Here is a 21127-nt window from a genome sequence, read left to right on the forward strand (position 1 = left end):
TAGCAGTGAATGAAATAGATAAAATCCCTCGTGGAGGTTGCTTTTTAGTTGGGGAAGACAAAGAGAGAAGAAATAACTAGTGAACTGGATAGTGATAGAACTGGAGGCCTGTGCATTTGACTCTACAGGCTATGTGTGGAGCAGAACACCAGGGGGCGCCATTCACTAAGTTGTGAGTGGCACCTCCGAGACTGGCCCCAGTGCTGCAGAGGAAGATCATACGCGGGGAATAGAGAAAGGCATTTTTTTTTTTTTTTTTTGAGGGGAAGGAGGGATGATTAACAATTTTAAGTTACAGATTAGGGAACACCTTAACATCGAGTTGAGACCTGAAGGAGGTGAAGAAGTAAGTCATGTGGTTCTCCAGAGGAAGAACACTTCAAGCAGAGAAATTGTAAGCACCAAGATTCTTAAGTAAGGGTACCTTGGCATTTCTGCCTACATCTTTTTCTTCAGTTCTAGCCTAAATATCTCTACTTACATGAAGCTTTCCATTTTATTCCCAGCAAGAATGATATTTTTTGCTTATAAAGTGTACACCTATTATAGCACTTATCAGCATCTGACCTTCAGTACCTTGTTATCAATTTGTATCCCTCTTACTAAATTTTGAGCAGCTTTAAAGTATACTGTCTTTTACATCTTTGTGTCCATTCATGCCTAGTTTGGGTTCTAGAAATCGTAGGCACTCAATGAATATTAGTCAAATTGGAATGGATTTAAATAAATCACTGAAAAGACAAGTAGATAACTGATTATTCTTTTTAAAAAAATTATTTATTTATTTTGAGAGAGAGAGAGAGCAGGGGAAAAGCAGGGAGAGAGAGAGAGAATCCCAAGCAGGTTCTGCATTGTCAGCACAGAGCCCCATGCAGGGCTCAGTCTCACAAACCATGAGATCATGACCTGAGCCGAAATCCAGAGTTGGATGCTTAGCTGATTAAGCCACCCAGGCGCCCCTGCCGATGGTCTTTTTCATGCCATTTACCTGTTACAATTATGCTGTGTTTACAAAAATTGAATTTATTTATTTATTCCAGTATTGTATTTTTCTCTGCTGCTTAGAATAATTCTTTTGGTAATGTCTTTGTAAAAACACGTTAAGCTGCGTGAAAGAACTCACTTGCTGGCTGCTGCATATGACTGATGTCTAGTATTCTCTCGTTCTTCAGACACCTGCAATGGTGATGGAGCATTCTAGGTGCTTTAACATATTTTTAAAGCAATTCTTATGCATGTTTGCTTTGACCCGTCACATTTTAGCTTCAGTTTATAGAATGTGGCTAAGTATCTTGCTGTTTTCCATCTTCTTCAGTCTATTTCCGGGTAAGGTGACCTATATCCCCATTTGTTAGGGTCAGTCCTGGCTTATACCTGCTGTCCCAGTGTGATTATTAAGAGCACTTACTTTACTCTCGAAAGTGTCCTGATGTGGGCAATAAATCACATGATCTCCCTATTCTTGGGTGCTTTCTGTGTGAGATCTAGTAAAAATCATGCAGAGTACTTGTTAGACTGGTAGAAAGTTCTGCATGGAACTGTATTGCAGCAAATATCATACCAAGTACTTACCCTATAATATTTATTAAGCGTATACTTCATAACACTTGTATAGAAAGAGAAATACAAAAAAGGTATAAGATGCTCTATGCCCCAAGAATTTATAATCTAGTGAGTCAGGACTAATGATGTAGTCATCTAAATATTTGATTTTGGTAAAAAATGAATGTAACAAAACATAACTTAGAAATGTATGGAATTAGAGGGGTGCCTGGGTGTTCATTCAGTTAAGTGTCCGATTCTTGATCTCGACTCAGGTCATGACCTCATGGTTCGTAAGATCAAGCCCCATGTTGGGCTCTGTGCTGACAGCATGGATCAGCTAGTTGGGATTCTCTCAATCCCAATCCTGGTTGGGATTCTCTCTCCCCTTCTCTCTGCCTCTCCCCTGCTCGAACTCTCTCTTTCTCAAAATAAATAAATAAACTTAAAAAAAAAAAGAGTAATCTATGGAATTAGAGAATTAAACGAACACCTTTAAATGATGGAATTATATAGGGCAGTTTGGGGAAGGTTTTATAGGTTTGTTAAAACTTTAACAGAATTTTAGTGAAAAAATGTTAAAGATAGAAGATGATAAAGCATGACATAAACATAGTAGGGAAGCAGGTTTTATAGTGTGGACGTTCCTAGATCATTAATATCTCTTTTGCCACTCTTTAATTTATTTTGGTTCTCAGCTGTAAGTTTTGTTAGTCCCATTTATCAGTTTATGGCATTTAAGTGATCCCTGTAGGGCTTTTCTGTTGTGTTTTTTCCCCACCTAAATACGGATCTTTGAATAATAAAAAAATCTTGCATTGTGTACATACATGTTTTAAATTACATAAATGATGTGGTGCTTTAAATGTTACATTTGAAAAGATTTATTTATGTCGGGATGTTAGTCTGTTGCACCATATTGTTGCATTATATTCTGTGGTAGACAGAATAATGGTCTCGAAAGGTGTCCGTACCCTGATCCCTGCAACCTGTGACTGCAGTTTCCCATTTGGCCAAAGGGACTTTGCGGATGTAATGAGAGTTACAGGTCTTGAGATAGGAAAATGATCTTGGATTTTCTAGATGAGTCCAGTCTAATCATTTGGGTCCTTAAAAGTGGAAAACCTTTCCTGACTGGGTCACTGGGATGAGATGGAAGAAGGAAAAGGAGAGATTCAAAGCCTGACAGACTTGATTGGCCATGGCTGAGTTTGAAGATATGAGTCAACTTAGCAGCATCTAGAAATTGGGAACCACTCTCAGTTTATAGCCAGCAAGAAAATAGCAACCTTGGTCCTACAACCTCAAGGAACTGAATTCTGCCAACAATGTGAAGGAGCAAAGAAAAAAAAAAGTTTTCTTTCCTAGAGCCTCTAAAAAGGAATCCATCTGGCACCTTGATTTTCATCCATTGAAGTTTCTACTAGACACCTGACATACAAAATGGAAAGACAATAAACTCGTATTGTTTTATTTATGTATTATTAAAAAACTTTTTTTAATGTTTATTTATTTTTTAAGAGAAAGAGCACAAGTTGGGGAGGGGCAGAGAAAGAGACATCCAGAGTCTGAAGCAGGCTCCAGGCTTTGAGCTGTCAGCCTGGAGCCTGACATGGAGCTTAAACTCACGAACTATGAGACAATGACCTGAGCCGAAGTCAGCTGCTTAACCAACTGAGCCACCCAGATGCCCCTAAACTTCTTTTGTTTTAAACCACTAAATTTGTGGGAATTTGTTATGGCGGCAGTAGTAAACTAATACATGTTTCTAGTATGTATCATTTTATTTGACAATCGATTAGTGATGGAGAATCTAGGCTATGTCAGAACTCGTCATTACCGCAAGCAGGAAAAGAGTGAACATCCTTGGAACATGCCTCCTTATGGACCTATGCAAGGCTTCCTCTGTAGTGTGTAACTCTAGATGTGGAATGACTATAACACAGGGTATATATACTTTAACTATTTCTGTTTTCAAGAAAGACTCTGTCCATACTCCTCCCTGCGGTGCTTGAGGGTTTGTGAATCTTCATATAATTAGTAATCGTAGTATTCAGACTTTTGCTTTTTGCCAGCCTGGTAGATAATTAAGGGGTAGTTTTGTTCTAATTTGAAATGTCCTGGTTATACTGAAGCCAGGAATTCTTTCATATACTTGTGAGCATTTTGGGCTGCCATTGCTCTGAATTGTTTATATATATTATTCTCCCATTTGAAAATAATTAGCTCCCTATCATTTTCGTCTTCAGTGTCTTTGTTGAACATTCTTATTTTGATGTAGTAAAATTCACCACTCTTTTTACTTTATAGTTTGTGATCTTTTAGTCACGATAAAGAAGTCAGACCTCTCTCAAAGACCCTAGAAATACTCTTTTGCACTTTCTGCAATTAGCTTTTATGCTCTATCTTTCTCATATATGTTTTTATTTATTTATTTTTTTTTATTTTTATTTTTTTTAAATGTTTTTTATTTATTTCTAGGAGAGAGAGAGAGACAGCGTGAGCAGGGGAGGGTCAGAGAGAGAGGGAGTCACAGACTGAAACAGGCTCCAGGCTCTGAGCTGGCAGCCAGCACAGAGCCCGACGCGGGGCTCGAACCCACGAACCGCGAGATCATGACCTAAGCGAAAGTCGGAAGCTTAACCAACTAAGCCACCCAGGCGCCCCTCTCATATATGTTTTTAATCAATCTGAATTTATTTGTGGTTGTGGCAAAATATAAGTTCAAGTTTATTCTTCCCATATAGTGAGCCAGTGTTCCCAGCAGCAGCTATTAAATAGTCCATTTGCCCACTACTGGATTTTGGTAGCACCTGTTTATAACATATATCTGTATGTAGTTGGGCCACTTTTGAGTCCTTTATTCTCTCCTAGTGGTCTGTTTGACTGTCCTATGACAGTACTACACTATTGTTTGTAAACATTCTTTGAGATTTTTTACATAGATGATTGTGTCGTGTATACAAAAAGACAGCTTTCCTTCTTTTTTTTAATGTTTTTTTTTTTTTTTTAATATCTGAGAGAGAGAGCGAGAGAGCGAGCACTTGAGCAGGGGAGGGTCAGAGAGAGAGGGAGACACAGAATCTGGCCCAGCAATTAATTTTATGATTATTTTTCTAAATTCTAGTTCACTTATATTGCTTATATCTGTTTTGAACAGTTCTTTAGCTGTCATTTCTTCCTGGAATTTCTTTGGAGGAGAGTTCTTCTGTTTTTGTCATTTTGGTTAGCTTTCTATCTCTTGTTAATTTTAAAACATTGTTGTACACTCTGCCCCTGCGAGTTCTGCTGTATTAGAGAGGGCTCTTTGATTGTTTAGGGCCTGTCTGTTTAGGAAGTGTTCTTTGGATGATGTCTCTTGTTTTCTCTTGTTGAGGCTTTGGTTATTTTGTTTCCCTACTGGTAGTGGTATTTGGAACTCTCCACCATGTGTAGTTTGGCTTGTTTCTTGAGGCAGCCCTCACTGATTGCACTTCTTAGGCTCCTTTACTGGTTCCATCTCTTCTCCATAATCTTTTAAAGTTGAAGTGCACATCCAAAGGTTCAGCTCTTAGTCCTCTTCTCTCTCTATCAACATTTACTTGAGAATGACAACAGCAAAATGGTGGTACAGGAAAACCTAAGGTTCATCCTTTCCCAGAAGTATCAATTTGAACAACTATCTATGTGCAAAAATGCCTTCACAAGAACTAAGAATTCCAGGTAAGGATTTATGGCACCTACGGGTCCACGCAGACCAGAAGCCCTGTTGCCATACTGACTGTGGCCGCTGCTTTAGCCAGAGCTCTGCCCTCTACCAGCACCAGCGGGTCCACGGCGGCGAGACTCCTTTCCCCTGCGAGGACTGTCGGGAGACACAGAATCCGAAGCAGGCTCCAGGCTCTAGAGCTAGCTGTCAACACGGAGCCTGACACAGGGCTCGAACCCACGAACCATGAGATCATGACCTGAGCCGAAGTCAGACGCTTAACCGACTGAGCCACCCAGGTGCCCCAAGAGAGCTTTGTTTCTTACTTTTCAATTTGTAAGCAGTTTATTTCCATTCCTCATACTATTTTACTGCCTAGTGCCTCCACTAAAGTGTTAAGTAGAAGTGGTGACAGTGACATCTTTACCTTTTTTCCAATCTTACGGTCGATGCTTTGACTTTTTTACAGTCAAACGTGATGTTAATTGCAGGTTTTACATAGATATCTTTTATGAGGTTAAGGAAATCCTCTTCTAAGTTTGCTGAGGATTTTTTTTTAAATTGTGATTGGCTCTTGAATGTTGTCAGTTGTTTTTTTAAGTTGAATTTTTCTGTTGAGATGATAATATATGATTTTTCTTTTTTAATCTGTTCATATAATAAATTATAGTGTTCTCAAGTATTGCACCAACCTTGCATTCCTGGGATGCCCCTTTTGGTCATGATGGTATTATTCTATTTATATATTGCTGGATTAGATTTACTAATGTTTTGTTAGAGAATTTTTAACTTATATTCAAGAAGGATATAGGTGTGTAGATTTCTTACCTTGTGATATATAGCATTGGTTTTGGTGTCTGGGGAATGCTGGCCTCATAAGATGGGTTAAGAAGTGATCTTTTTAAAAAAGTTTTTTAATATTAATTTATTTTGACAGAGAGAGAAAGAGACAGAGAGATAGTGCGAGTAGGGGCGAGGCAGGGAGAGAGGGAGACACAGAATCCAAAGCAGACTCCGGGCTCCAGGCTATCGGCACATGGCCCGACATGAGGCTTGAACTTGTGAGCTGCGAGATCATGACCTGACCTAAAGACATTCACTCAACTGACTGACCCACCCAGGCACCCTGGAAGTGATCTTCTATCTTTAGTTTTCTGCAAGAGCTTGTGTACAACTGTTATCATTTCTTTTCTAAATGTTTGGTGGAATTTGTCTCTGATGCCAGATGCCTAGAGTTTTCGTGTGGCCAGGTTTTTTAAAACTATGAATTTAATTTCATCGATAGATACTGAACTATTCAGGTTACATATTTATTCCTGAGCATATGGATAAAAAATATCAAGTCTATTTTTATGTGCCATGGCAGCTGCACTCATTATGGGGATGTCTCACTAATAATTTGAAAATCATTCTATCTTGTCTTAAAAATACTGGAGACAGAATACAACTTTAAAAAAAATTAGGTTTATTTATTTATTTTTAGAGAGAGAGAGAGAGAGAGAGAGAGAGAGAGAATGAGAAGGGGAGGGGCAGAGAGAGAGGAGGAGAGAGAGCCTCTATACTATCAGCGTGGAGCCCAATGTGGGGCTTGAACTCACAAACTGCAGGGTCATGACCAGAGCTGAAACCAAGAGTCAGACGCTTAACTGACTGAGCCACCCAGGCGCCCACAGAATGAAACATTTTAACAGAAAATTTCTTTCTAGCTTAACTTTTCCATGTTCCATACTGATCTATATCTTACAACCATATTTTATTCCAGTTTCAACTCCCCTGTTTATCTGCCAGTATCTTTGGGATAATTCCAGTGACCATTTTTTCCTCTGCATCTCTGGCTGGATTTGATGACTTTTTACTTTTCATACAAAGACATTCAGTCCTAGTTAATTTCCTTTGACTTCTAGAAACTTTGCCTTTTGTTCACTTATTTTGTCCTTCTTATTCAAAGTCTTGGAAGGTTGTTACCCACTTCCTTTACAGTATGACCTGACTATATGGGTCACTTTAGAACTAGTTGCTTTTCAGTCTTACCTCAAATATTATAAACCAGCACCCATTCTAATCAGGGACATTTAATTGACTTCGACTGAACTTGTTGCTTACTATTTCTTGAGAAAAAAAGTGTCCATCAATTCATTTTTAACAAACTTCTTTTGAGGGCCATATATTCACTTAAATATGGTTTTGTTTTGGTACTGATCATTATATCAAGGGAAATGCTTAGTAGTAAAATTGGAAGGAAAGGAAAGCTAGAAAGACGGTAAGATGGAATAATCTGTTAGTCAGTGGTGTTGGTTTTGTTAGCTGGAAACACTCTTTTTAAAGTAATTGCTGAGAAAATTATTGGCTAACACCCAACTAACCATTTTTGAGACCATAATTCCAGCACTAATGTGTATCTTAGATTTCTCAAGTCACTCATGCATAAAAATAAAAGATTTAATAAGTTATTATAAATTCTTAACTACCATTAAGCATATATGCCTAGATAATTCCACCAGTTTTTAAATGTTTATTTATTTTTGAGAGAGAGAGAGAGAGACAGACAGACAGACAGATAGAGCATGAGTGGAAGGGGCAGAGAGAGAGGGGGAAATACAGAATCCGAAGCAGGCTCCTGACTCTGAGCTGACAGCATGGAGCCCGATGTGGAGCTCAAACTTATGAACTGTGAGATCATTACTTGAGACAACGTTGGACACTTAACAGACTGAGCCATCCAGGTGCCCCACCATTTTTTTTTTTTTAACTCTATGTTTATTGATATATTGACAGTAGAAGTGTAAGAGTCTGTATGGTGAACTATGGGAGTATTTGTAGTTTGGCTTTTATGGTGATATTCATGTTGTATACTGACTTCTGGGCATCTCACCCACCTCTCTCCATACCCTGATATATGCCAAGTGAAACAGTTCTGATGTTGGTCAAGGATGTCGTGGATAAAGGCAACAAAATTGGATTGCTATACTAAGACGAGCAAGAATGAGGATTGGCAAGTGTGGAAGTGTTTTTTAGATCTTTAATAAAGTGAATAAAGTGGTACTACATGCAACTTATTTGGGGTAAATAACTACTTCCATTTTTTTTCACTGTGTATTTTCATCTCCTTTAGCTGATGTGATATGACAAGACAGTTATGGGAGGAAACACCTGGGCTGTACCCTTTGGAAGATCACAGGGGAAGAAGGGTGAGGCTAAGAAGCTAGCCAGTGGCTTTGTTGTGTTGGATACTGAAGCTTAAGGAGCAAGAATAGTCTATCTGAGGCTCATACAAGGTCTAACATATCCCACCAGAGTTAAAAAAATAAGGGAGTTGGAGTCAATCCTTTAAATCAAGATCAAGATGAAGATATATTTTCCTATTTGATATCTTTAATAGTTTGAGGATTCAGGCATCTAAATTTATCAATCCATAATAACATGATTGAGAGCAGTCAGTATCATGGTGGAGCCTCTGAATTCTTTTACATTCATTTATCAAAGCATCTGCGCTCACATTCTCTACCTTCTTGCATGTTACTATAGATAAACAATCCCTGTTTTAGTTACGCATAGAATCTACCTATGTTTTCTACTCAAGAACATTGCTCCTGCAATTCCCTGAAATAGTCAAAGTATGGGATTAAGTGTGGAATAGTTAAACATTTACAAAAATAAATAATTACGGTTCAAAATTTCAAGCTGAATGATATGGAAAGCTGAAAAATTTAGATTGTTTTCCTCAATTTTAAATTTCATTCTATACTGGAAGCATGACTAACCCTTATTTGTTCTAAGATAGGAACACTACTTGCAGAAATAAATTTTCTTATCTTTTATCCTGTGTCAGATATCCCAGAAAGCAAATATAAGAGACAGCTTAGATTAGAGCAGTGGTTCTCAAACATTTTGGCCTGGGGATCCCTTTACAAACTTAATAATTGAGGACCTCAAAGAGCTTTTGTGTATATGGATTATCTTTGTTGGTATTTTACCATATTCGAAATAAAAACTGGGAAAAATTGAAATATACCTTTATTTATTAATTTAAATAAACACTAAACCCACTGGGTTTTAACTAACTGTATGGAGTAAGTAGAATTCCAAGTTGACTGACAGTAAGTTTTATCCTTCCCTTGAGTATGTATGGAAGCCGTGACTTGCTTCTAGCTAAAACAATATGGCAAAAATGGTGGAATAATCACTTCTGTGATGGCATTACGTTATGTGAGACTGTCTTAGATTGAAGCCAGAGCTTTTTCTCTGCTTTGAAGAAGTAAGTTAGCATGTAGTGAGGGGCTGTGGGAAGCACGTATGGGAGGGATCTGAGTGGGGAGTGTCTGGGAGCTGAGTGCAAGAAAAGGAGACTTTGGTCTTAGAGTCACAGCGAACTGAATTCTGTCAACAATCACCTGAGCTTGGAAAAGGACCCTAAGCTCCAAAGGGAACATGGTCCAGACAACACTTCGATTACACCCTTTAAGCCATACTTGGCCTCCTGACTTATAGAAACTGTTAAGATAAGAAATGTAACTTTTTAAGTCATCATGATTGTGGGGATTTGTTTTGCAGCAATAGAGAACTAATACAACATATTTCAAAAAGAAAAGAAAAGCTTAGGAAGAAAATTGGCATTTTTGCAAATCCCTTTAATGTCTGATTTAGTGGAAAACAGCTGGATTCTTTTATCTTCTTCTGTATTCGATATCTTTTTTTTTTTTATAAATGTTTTTATTTATTTCTAGGAGAGAGCGAGAGAGAGCGTGAGCAGGGGAGGGTCAGAGAGAGAGGGAGTCACAGACTGAAACAGGCTCCAGGCTCTGAGCTGGCAGTCAGCACAGAGCCCGACGCGGGGCTCGAACCCACGAACCGCGAGTACATGACCTAAGCGAAAGTCGGACGCTTAACCGACTAAGCCACCCAGGCGCCCCTGTATTCGATATCTTGAGATATCACGCATAACTTAGCCTCTGGAAAACTCTACTGCAACACCCATGAGAGAATGAGAGTCCAAAGGGCAAATAATATATTAATATTATTAAGAATATTGGTTTGACCCTGGAGATCCTCTGAAAGAGTCTTGGAATTCCCCTGAGGTCATTAGACTATCCTTTTGAGAATTGCCAGATTAGAGACTAAATATTTACTAGTCTCTTATTCCATTACCAATAGAGTATTTAATTGTGTATACACAGAATTATGTAAGGTAACCTAAACTATATGAAACTCTCAGCTTCCTTCCCTATTTTTTACTTGATTTCTGGTTTTGCCCTTGAGTTTGTCTATGTGATTTATTTCCTCTGCTCCCCTTGATAAACAAATGCAAAAGATCTTTTTTGACTTTAGTTTCTCTTTTAAATAATTTTTTAATGTTTATTTGTTTGAGGCGGGGAGAGAGAAAGAGGGAGGGAAGGAGAGAGGGAGAGGGAACATGAGTAGGGGAGGGGAAGAGAGAGACGACGACGCAGACTCTGAAGCAGGCTCCAGGCTCTGAACTGTCAGCACAGAGCCTGACGTGGTGCTTGAAGTCAGGAACCGTAAGATCATGACCAGAGCTGAAAGTTGGACACTTAAATGACTGGCTGAGCCACCTAGGTGCCCCTGTTGACTTTAGTTTCTAGGAGAAATAGGTAGGAATATGTTTAAAATGTAATGAATTGAGATAGGGTTTTTCTTGAAATGATCTTGGTATGTTTTGACTGTAGCCTTTACCTACAAAGCTGTTGTAGCCATTGGGAGATTTCATTTAGAACTCAGAGGAGTTTGTACAATGCTTTCTTTTTCTTTTTTTTTTTATAAGAAATTCATAGAAATTGTCTCTTTAGTTTTAATTGTGTATATCTTTTATCTTTAATTTTGAGTGCATTACTTAATAGTGATACTAGTGCACGTTTCTCGTGTTTTTAATTTTGTGTGATCTCTTTTATCCTTAAAAGTCTTGAAGACAGAGTTAGTCTCATGCATCTTAAGGTAGCTCAAAACATGATAAACTGCTATTGTCCTAACATTTGGGGGTACAGTTAGGAACATTAATACAGATCATATGGATCTCTTCTGTAGTAATCTATGGCTACTCTAGTTTTTTTTACACAAATAATGCAGCAAAAATAAATAGTGTGGAGAATAAAAATAGTTCTTACCTATAACCAACTATTTTTATTTCTGTGATAGACGCCCGCAAGATGCTTGTATATATTATTTAACACAGTTGGAAAATTTGAGATATGATTGGGAGCTCTTTGTCTGGAAAGGTCTTTCCTTTTGGTTTGAAGGTTATTGGTGGAACAGTTCTGACTGTGCTTACATAATTACACAGTGCTTGAACTGGAAAATTAAACTTAAGGGTGACCTCCCCTCTCTACTGATACAACCGCCTTCTATTTTTTCCTTTTCAGTTCTTCTTTCTTTCATATATTTCCAGCTGAGCACTTTTTTGTTTGTCTCTTTCTTAGATGTTAAGTTTTCAATTTATTTTTCCTCAGTAATGTTTTCAGATTCTTATTGAGATTTCTATTTATCCAATCTCTTTAACTATTTTAGTCTTCCCTTTCTCTGCACAAGAATTGATTTGTGTTGATAGAGCAGAACTGGCAAATTTTAGTTACATCTCTCACAAAAAGTTTATATTTTTCATGGCTGTGATACTACAGAATATATGCGCTCAAATTCGTGGGGTAAAATTGCTTTTTGCTTCTGTGATATATATCTGAAACTTACTTATGTATATTATCTGACATGGTTGAAAGTTTTGAGGTATGATTTAAAATCACTGCCTGGAAAGTGGAAAGAAACCTGTTTCTTATAATAGACTTTGCTTAATAAGAATTAGAGTCATGTGAGTGGGGGAGGATTATGAAAATCTGATTTTTTTTTATTGGAATATTTCCCTTTACTGCTTAAATATATTTTGATCCAGTGTTTTGGTGTATCTTTGTATTTTACTCCCTCAAAAAATATGAGATTTGGGAGTTATGTTTATGTTCAAGCCTTCTTTGATCTTTTTATTTGTGTTTTCCCATCATCCTTTTTTTTTTTTTTTTTTTTACATTCTGGGAACACTTATAAACTGTAAAGTTAGCTCATGTTTTGAGAGCATTCATGAGGAGTTGCTGACTGAGAGACACGATAGTACTGTGGAAGGAGCGTTGGATTGTAAGGAGATGTGGATGCTCATTCTAACTTTGTCACCAACCACTTGGACAAAGAACAAATGCAGCTCACTACTTTCTGTAAACTGAGGGAGTTTAGATTTTAAATGTGATAGGTAGGATGCCATTGTAGAGGTTAAACATGGAAGGAACATAATATTATGTATGTTTTTGTACAGCCATTCTGTTGTGTGAGAATGGTTGTAGGGGACAAGTATTGATGCTTAGAGAAATTAGGAGGCCATTGAACTAGTCTATGAGAAAGATATTGGTAGCTTGAATTCGAATTGTAGCAAGATGGAAATTTTGATGGGTTTTTGTTCCATTTTGAAGGTAAGCTTGACAGAACCTTCTGGTAGATTGGATGTAAGTGGCAGAGTATGAAATAAAGAGGGATATCAAGGATAATTCTTAGATAAACCATGGCATTGTTCCAAGATAGGAAAAACTGAGGAGCTGAGGAGGAACAGATTTGGATGAGGAAATCAGAAATTTTGTTTGGATATATATTTGAGATGACATTTTGATTTCCATTTGGGGACGTCAAGTTGAAAGACAGTTATCTGAGTTTGGAGTTCTAGGGGAAGATAAAGACAAAGATATAACATATATGAGGTATTTAAGGCCATGGATTTAAGTAATCTAGGGAGAGCATGTAGACTGAACAACAGAAGAGGTTAGGACATCTGATTGGCTCAATTGGTAGATGATGTAACTCTGAACTCAAGGTTGTGTGTTTGAGCCTCATGTTGGGGGTAGAATTTACCTTAAAAAAAAAAAAAAAAAAAGAAGAGAGAGAAGAGGTCAATAACATGGTCACAGTGTAGCCTTCGACATTCCCAACAGTTAGATGCTAAGCAAGGATTAAGAGCTGGCAAAAGACACTGAGAAAACAATTGCTACTGATGAAGAAGAAAATCAGGAGAATATGTTTTAAGAACAAAGAAGATAAAAAAAATGCTTAAAGGGCCATGGACAGCATAGGATCAGTATCAAATGCTGTGGAGGGGAGTCATGTTAAGAAAAGAACAGAGATGGAAATACTATAACACCATGTTAACTAACTGGAATTAAAAAAAAAAAAAAAACTCAAAAAAAAAAAAAGAACAGAGGATTGCATTTGAAATTGGCAACATGGAAGTCATTGATGAAAGCAATCTTGATGGAGTATTAAAAATGGAAAATTGATTATCATGGACTGAGAAGAGGATATGAAGTGAAGAAGTTGATGTAGCAACTATAGACAATTCCTTGAAGAACTTTTGCTGTGAAGAGGATTATAGGCATATCTAATTGTATTTTTAAGTTGGTAGCATTGGATCAAGATGCTTGTAGATTTGTATGAGTTTATTTGCATAAGGTCTTCTGCTTTGGCTGAACCAAGACTAAAAATTGTATTTGCTTACCTTTTACCAAGGGAGGAGAGTGGGGAGATGAAGGAAGTTTAGAAGATGTCTGTTTCCAGTCTGTTTTCACAGGCTAGGTTTGGGCTCTAATTAGAGTGAGTGATTTCAGGCTAAAAGGGAGCTTTTCAGGAGAATTGTTTTGAGGCACAGGATCACAAAAGGCAATTTTTCAATTTCCGGATGACAGAATATGTAACAGAGAGTTGATGATACCATTCTTCTCAAAACATTGCCTTTTATTGGCTTTTGGGTAACCACACTCTCCTGATTTCCCTCCTACTTTTGTGGCTATTCCTCTCCTTCCTTCTGTTGGTTCTTCTTTACCTGATGACTTACTGTGGAACTTAAGTTTCTTCGTGCTCTGTGTTAAGCTTTATTTTTCCTTTTCCTTTTGAATTTTCTCTTTGGGTGAGCTCATTTACTCACTTGATTGAAAGCACTGCTAGCATGCTGATGCTTCCTGAATTTATATCTACAGCTGAGAACTCTCTTCTGAACTCCAGAGTGACACGTCCAATTGCTTACATATTTGCCTTTTTAGCCATCTTGAATGCTCCTTAAACTCAACAACTCATCGTCTTCCCCTTCCTTATCCCTCAGTCTGCTCCTCCTTTAGCATTTTCTGTTTCAGCAAATTTTAAGACTCTATGCTTGGTTACTTAAGGGAGAAATCTGAGAGTCATTTTTGACTCCTCTTTTGACCTTCATACTCTGCCTCCCAACCTGTCCAAATCAATCATTATGTTCTGTTGATTCAACATCTACCTCTTTAGTCTTCCATTGTCTCCATCTTACTGTAATCATTTACAAGGTAACTAGTACGTTGCTTTGACTAATGCTTCGGCTTCCTAATTCATTTCCCTACATCCACATGTAGTGAGATAATATCTTGGTGAATTTGTGATGTTTCCACTCTCTCATGATGTAATGAGTAGAAGGAAAATGCATGAAAGAAAAGAATTGTGGATGAGAACTCTCAGAGGCCAGTATTCTGCATAGTATTCCGTTTGCTGCCATACTTTGCTAAAACAATTTATAATTGTGCCAAAGATTATTATTTCCAATTTTCATGTAATAACCAATGTGCAATCAGTTTGCAAAGTTCAGTGTGAGTGCTTAGATTCCCAGAGCCGTAAACATTTCTTATAATGTGGTTCCGGGTGAATAGAGTTATTAGAGGTTGAGTTGGCTCATATTCATAGTGACATGGCTCCCTGAAATTGCTGTATTGCTTCCCGGGATTCTCTTGATAGTTATCAAGGAGGTAGATACTTGGAACTAGCAGTCTTAACACTGGAGAGACTTAACCAAATATGTGTTTTCAGAGATCTTAGTTCTCTTTCTTCTAATAGGTAGAATCTCTCGGTGTCAGATTAGATCATCACTCTGGACATTTCCATTCTGGAGCTGAAATCTAGGCCTGACTCCTGTGTCCAGTGGAAGAAAAATTGCTATTGCTGCCAGCCTGTAGGAGTAGGGACTACTCTGATAAGAGCTGCTTGGCACTGGACTGCTGTTGAAGCAACCCTGTAACATCTCTCATGATAATGCAGCCTGAGGCCAAGTGTAGTAGTTAGGAGCCTTCTTATTCTGGCCCAGAAAGAGGATAATGAAGATGGCTTCATGCATCTGTGGTGGCTTTCACTATGCTCCCCCTTCCTTTCTGAATTAGACGATAAAAACTAGTAGGAGTCTGTTCTTCAGGAACGACCCAAACTAGGGACAGATAGGTACAGGGTTCAAGCCCCAGGAAAGACTACAGAATTTTTTTGTACATCAGAAAATAACAACATCAACATGTTTTTAAGTTTATTATGAAAAACACAGTAGGTATTTTGAACTACACCATTTTCTGATTTTACCCTGGAATCTTTAGATTTGTAGTGTGCTTAGTTAAGTCTGGGCCATTCTTCCTCATATACTGTTGAAGCACAGGCCAATTTACCTTTATTGAAGGAATTTTCCCTTCTGCTTTTGTTCAAAATCTCATCATCTGCCTTTATTTGCTTATTTCTTATCCCTGAGGTGAATGGTTCTGCTTTGAATGACATTAATTTGCAAAACATATGAAGACAACTTGTTCTCTAGAACTTCTTATATATAACCCTTAGATTTTTATCAGTCAGATGGTTCAAACAGTCAATGGAACAAGAATAATGCAGCAGAAGAGATAGTGCAATTGCTTCAATTATGTAGATAGAACTATAGACGTATATTTTAAGAAATGAAAAATTTCTTTAACACATTTCTGGTATTTTTGTTATGGATTATGCATATTATATATCATACAGTTACAGAAATTGATTGGCTATGTTTAAATGTTTGCATGTATAGAGGATTTTATTTATTTACTTATTAAATGTTTATTTACTATTTTTTTTTTGAGAGAGAGAGAGAGAATGCACATGTGCAGGGGAGGGGCAGAGAGAGGAGAGAGAGAGAATCCCAAGCAGGTTCCGCACTATCAGCACAGAGCCCAATGTGGAGCTCAAACTCACAGACCGTGAGATTATAACCGGAGCCTAAATCAAGATTCAGTTGCTTAACCGACTCAGCCACCCAGGTGCCCCTTTATGGAGCATTTTAATAGACACACTTCGGTACTCCTAAAAATTCAAAATAAACCCAGACATCTCTAAACTATAAAATTGAAATATGCCATGAGTGATTGAGCCTTATCAAGCAAGAGGCTCTTGTTGTTATTAATTTAGAAGAGAATAAATTCCCAATTTTTATGCTATCATTTAGTTTTTGAGTTTGTGGTAAATTTCTTAAGATGTTTAGCTTAGAGCCTTTAGGCATTTGCAAACCAAGACTCTTTAATTTTAATTTAAGAGTTGATACTTCAAGTATTTTTGGGGATGACATAATAAACAAGTTAGTGCTAAGTTTTTAATTTCCTCCCTCTCATTTGGATGTTTCATAGTACTAACTAAACAATTTGAGTTATAGAATTTTAGGAACTTACTGATAAAGAAGAGAATACTTTTTGCTAATGCATATAGCTATTCACATGAAAACTAGTAACGTAATATTTGATTTACTTGAGGATTGCTAAGAAAAAGTTCATGGGCCAACATCATACTTAATATGTTATGGTTATGATTTCATTCTAATTGTAGAATTCTCTACTTATAGGTAGATTAAATTTTGGGCTTTTCTTGTGGTTAATATATAAAGAAATATAATGGAAGAAAAAAATCTGTGACGTTCTCACCCAGAGATAATCAGTATTAACATTTTGGTGTTTATTCTTCCAGTGTTTTGTCAAATTTTGAGCACTTTTAAAGTTTTGGTACATAATACTACATATTTCTCAGGAAAGTCCTACCCGTGTGCACTGTATCAGTAAATATGGTATGAGACTCTGCCTATTTTCTGACTCTCTGGCCAATATTTTGCCAATTTAATGGACAAACATACATTTTATTGTGATTATTTTTATTTGAATTCTTTTGATTACTTAGCTTGAACTTTTTCACATGTTGATATGCTTTTTAGACATCTTCTTTAATAAAATTGCCTCTGCTGCTAGAAGTTTCTTAACACCTCTTCAGGGAGAGCTCTAGTTTGCTTTGTCATTACTGGTGAGGTACAAAAGATTCTAATAGTACAGCCAAATTTCCACCATGTACTTCACTTGTGAGAGTTAATGCCTCTCTGTTGGACTCAATGTAAATATAGAGCTAATTATCTCATTTTCCCAGAAAGAGGTAAGTATCAGCATTGTATCCTGTCAGCATCCAACAGACAGAGAGATAGAGCCTTGGACAAAAGAAATTCATAAAGAATTGCATGAATAAGTTTGATAAATAAAAGAATATAATTGTTAGAATTCTGGTTCCAATAATTTGATTCCTTAGGCGCTCATAGTGAGGTTACTTCCAATTACTATGTCCTTTAAAGTTTATAAAATGTATTTATATACATTACATGTTCAAATACAATCATAGCCCTGTGAGGTAAATGATGTAGCTTGAAGAAACCACAGCTGGTATATAAAGTGAATGTCTTGAAGTATAATGGCTGGTTAGGTTTGGAGTCAATACTTAAATGTAGGCCATTAAACTCCAAGTGCCATGTTCTTTTTCTCTTCATAGAAGCCTCTGGTGTTTATGTTACATGTGGCCTACAGTGTATAGAAAATGTAAAACAAATATTAGCTGTAAACATTCTTAAAATATTAAGGATATTCCAACAAATTACACAATGGTTTTGCTTGCAAATATTGGTTGCTTTTGTATTTATGAACCTTATAACATGATGTGGTCGACTAAAATAAACACAGAAACAAAGAACCAAATTGAGCCCTGGGCAGTTTCTTATCCTACTTATGGGATGTGACTAAAAGCTAATTACCTTTTCAATAAAATATAGGCATCTGTTCACGCAACAAATATTTATTAAGTACTTACTTTGTGCTAGGCACTATGCGATAGAATAAAATAATATTTAGCCTTAAGCTCATGGGATTGAGAGTGAAAGGCATTAAACATATTTTTGTCCTAGTAAATATATAGTTACACTTTAATCAGATGCATGAAGAATGAGTACAGGATATGATAAAAGTACGTAATAGGGGAACCAAGCTAAGTCAGAGAAAGTCTTCATGTGAGTCCTTAAGAATGAATGGGAGCAGGTGAAAGGTTGGTAAGGGCGGGGGAAGTGGAAGAAATCACTTCTGGAATGTTGGAGGGAACGAAGAGAAACCTGACCACTAGTGTGTGCTGTATAGTGAGAGCTGGAAAAGAAGGGTCTGAGGAAGGTAGTTGCTCTAGTCTTTAGTCTTAAAATTTTTTTTAATGTTTTATTTATTTCTGAGAGAGAGAGAGACAGTGTGAGCAGGGGAGGGTCAGAGAGAGAGGGAGGCACAGAATCTGAAGCAGGCTCCAGGCTCTGAGCTGTCAGCACAGAGCCAGATGTGGGGCTCAAACCCACGAACCATGAGATCATGACCTGAGCCGAAGTCGGATGCTTAATTGACTGAGCCATCCAGGCGCACCTTGTCTTAGCCTTTAAAGAAGAAGTCATTTTACAGTTCGTTCTAGTGATGTTTCCATTGCTGAGGCCATTTTTTGGAACTCTTTCTATGACCTTGACTTCAGATCCAACTTTGGAACAAAAGAAATTTTTTTTCTTTTTTTAGCGACAAAAGGTGCTTGCAGTGTAATCACCTTGTTTAACAGACTTGCTTCAAAAGTGCTTTTGATTATTTATAAAAATTAAATCTACCTGCAAGGGAAAAATATCTACATACATACGTATATTCAGATATGTATTCATTAAAGATAGTATGAGCTTTGAAACTAAGATTTTTAAAAATATGTTTCTACTTCTAGAAATTGGCCTTTTATGGATATAAAAAATTCACTTATGATCAGAGGCTTAAAATTTTTAGCATATCACTTTGCTTCTGTTTGAATGAAAGGAAAGAAACCTATTTAGAGTTACTTGTGAGTTAAAACAATTGGGATGTTTGCTCTAATGAAGTATCTTTGATTAGGTCACTGGCAAGTAGTACTCTATTCATGTATAGGGACTGATTTATTTACAAATGTGTGTGTGTGTGTGTACGTGTGTACATACATAGGGAAGGGGCATGTGACATGGAGTCGAAGGCAGAGACCTTCATTCAAATACTTATTTTTATAAGCTGTGCCACCTTTAATCTTTTACAGCCTCGGTTTCTTTTCATCTATAAAACAATAGCAGAGCTACCACCTGCTCACATTTTATGGATATTAAAAAATAAATTTAGAAGTACTCTATAAACCAAAAAGTACTGTATAGTTATTACATATATATGTTTCATAAATAGATGAGTATGCACCTATAAAAATATAAAATAATAAATAATAAGCCAAACAGGGCCAGTCAAGTTGAGGACAAACCCATAACTGAACATCTTAGTTTCTAAAAGAAAGAAATTAGTTACTTAAAAATTTGCATTATTATATGTTTATTTCGTGTTATTTAAACATTTATATTATTACATGTTTATTTTGTGTTGCTCTTTTGTGACAAGCTTATTTATGTCAACAAAGAATTCACCAGTTTTTAAAAAAACTTCTTAGTGTATTTAAATGACTCTTTATTGATAGTGGTATGTTTATGTGGAAGGGGATAGATAGGGTTAGGACTAAAAGTTGAGGTAAAAAAGGACTAAAAGGGGTATATTTGTTATAGAAATGTCATGTCTTACGAGTAAAGATCAATAAAATATTAATTGTCTCTATAAGTGAGTTGAGTTTTAAAATTTGGTTTACACACAACTTTTAGAGCATCTTTTGTAGAAAGATTGGATGCACGTGGATATTTAATAGCCTAAACATTTTATCTAAACCAGAATTATTCTTTTAAGAATGGATGGTGATCTGAGCTACCCTAAGACGATTGGAGCCTTCAGGAAATATTCTTTTCTGAAAAATGCTGTGACTATCATTTACTGAAATAAATTTATAACAGTTGAGAAAGTCTCTGGCCTTAGTTGTGGGTTTTTTTTTTTTTTTTGATTGTGGAAAAGTTCACATTTTAATGTGTGCTGCCTAAGTGAATTTTAATTGATAAGCATCAGTGTATAATTTTTTTCTAAAATCACACAAATAATCATGTAGCCATTATCCATGGCCTTTGGAACGAGACTGGATTGAATGTTACTCATTTTTTCTTTAAAAACAAATGAAGACATTTTCAAATGAAGACCATTAAGATGAATACGTTCATGTTTCCCAAATGTCTGTTTGGAAGCACAGCATTATGAATGCAGGCAATAAAAGCCCTGTTGTCTGTCATCTGCTTTTTGCCTCCCGATATCAAAAGAAGGATATACCACTTATTTTTAGAGTGATCTGGTCCCATGCAGCTGCCTGCACACTGACGAGACCTACATACTCTCTTGCTGGAGTTACTTGTTTTCCAGGGAAAGAGAGAAGGGCTGGGAAATGCAGAATTCCTCTTCTTACCCAGTAGTAACATTGAGAAGATACCTTGTCCCCATTTTTATTACTTCTGAGATTTTATTGCTGGCAGCCAGATGTGCTGAAACTCCTGACGACAGCATCTATTCATTGCGTGTTTTTAATAGGCTTAGAGAAATATGAGTAGAGTACATGAGAGCAGTGCAGCTTCGCACTTCAGCTGGGAATGCCCAAAAAGCTTACTGCTGTTTAGAATTCTTGCTACAGTCAGGAGAAAGCCGAAAGCTGTACGGGTACTGAATCTTCTACGACTGAATTAGAAGAATAATGACTGTACAATTAACTATCAACCTCTGCTCATTTAAGCACAGTTTCTACAGAGCTCTGGAGAAATATGGAACTTGATTGGCATGTTTTTATTTGATGGTGTCTGCAAATAGATGACTT

At 36.9% G+C, this 21127-nt stretch overlaps 1 protein-coding gene across 20 annotated transcripts in view; it reads left to right on the plus strand.

Annotated features, from left to right (window-relative positions):
• RIMS2 (regulating synaptic membrane exocytosis 2) overlaps nucleotides 1-21127 on the plus strand; it is a 599820-nt gene that overhangs the window by 196782 nt on the left and 381911 nt on the right. The window lies entirely within an intron of this gene.

This window comes from Hyaena hyaena, unplaced genomic scaffold (assembly GCF_003009895.1).
Source record: "Hyaena hyaena isolate Hyena2069 unplaced genomic scaffold, ASM300989v1 scaffold_79, whole genome shotgun sequence".
In the NCBI taxonomy this organism is placed as follows: Eukaryota; Metazoa; Chordata; class Mammalia; order Carnivora; family Hyaenidae; genus Hyaena; species Hyaena hyaena.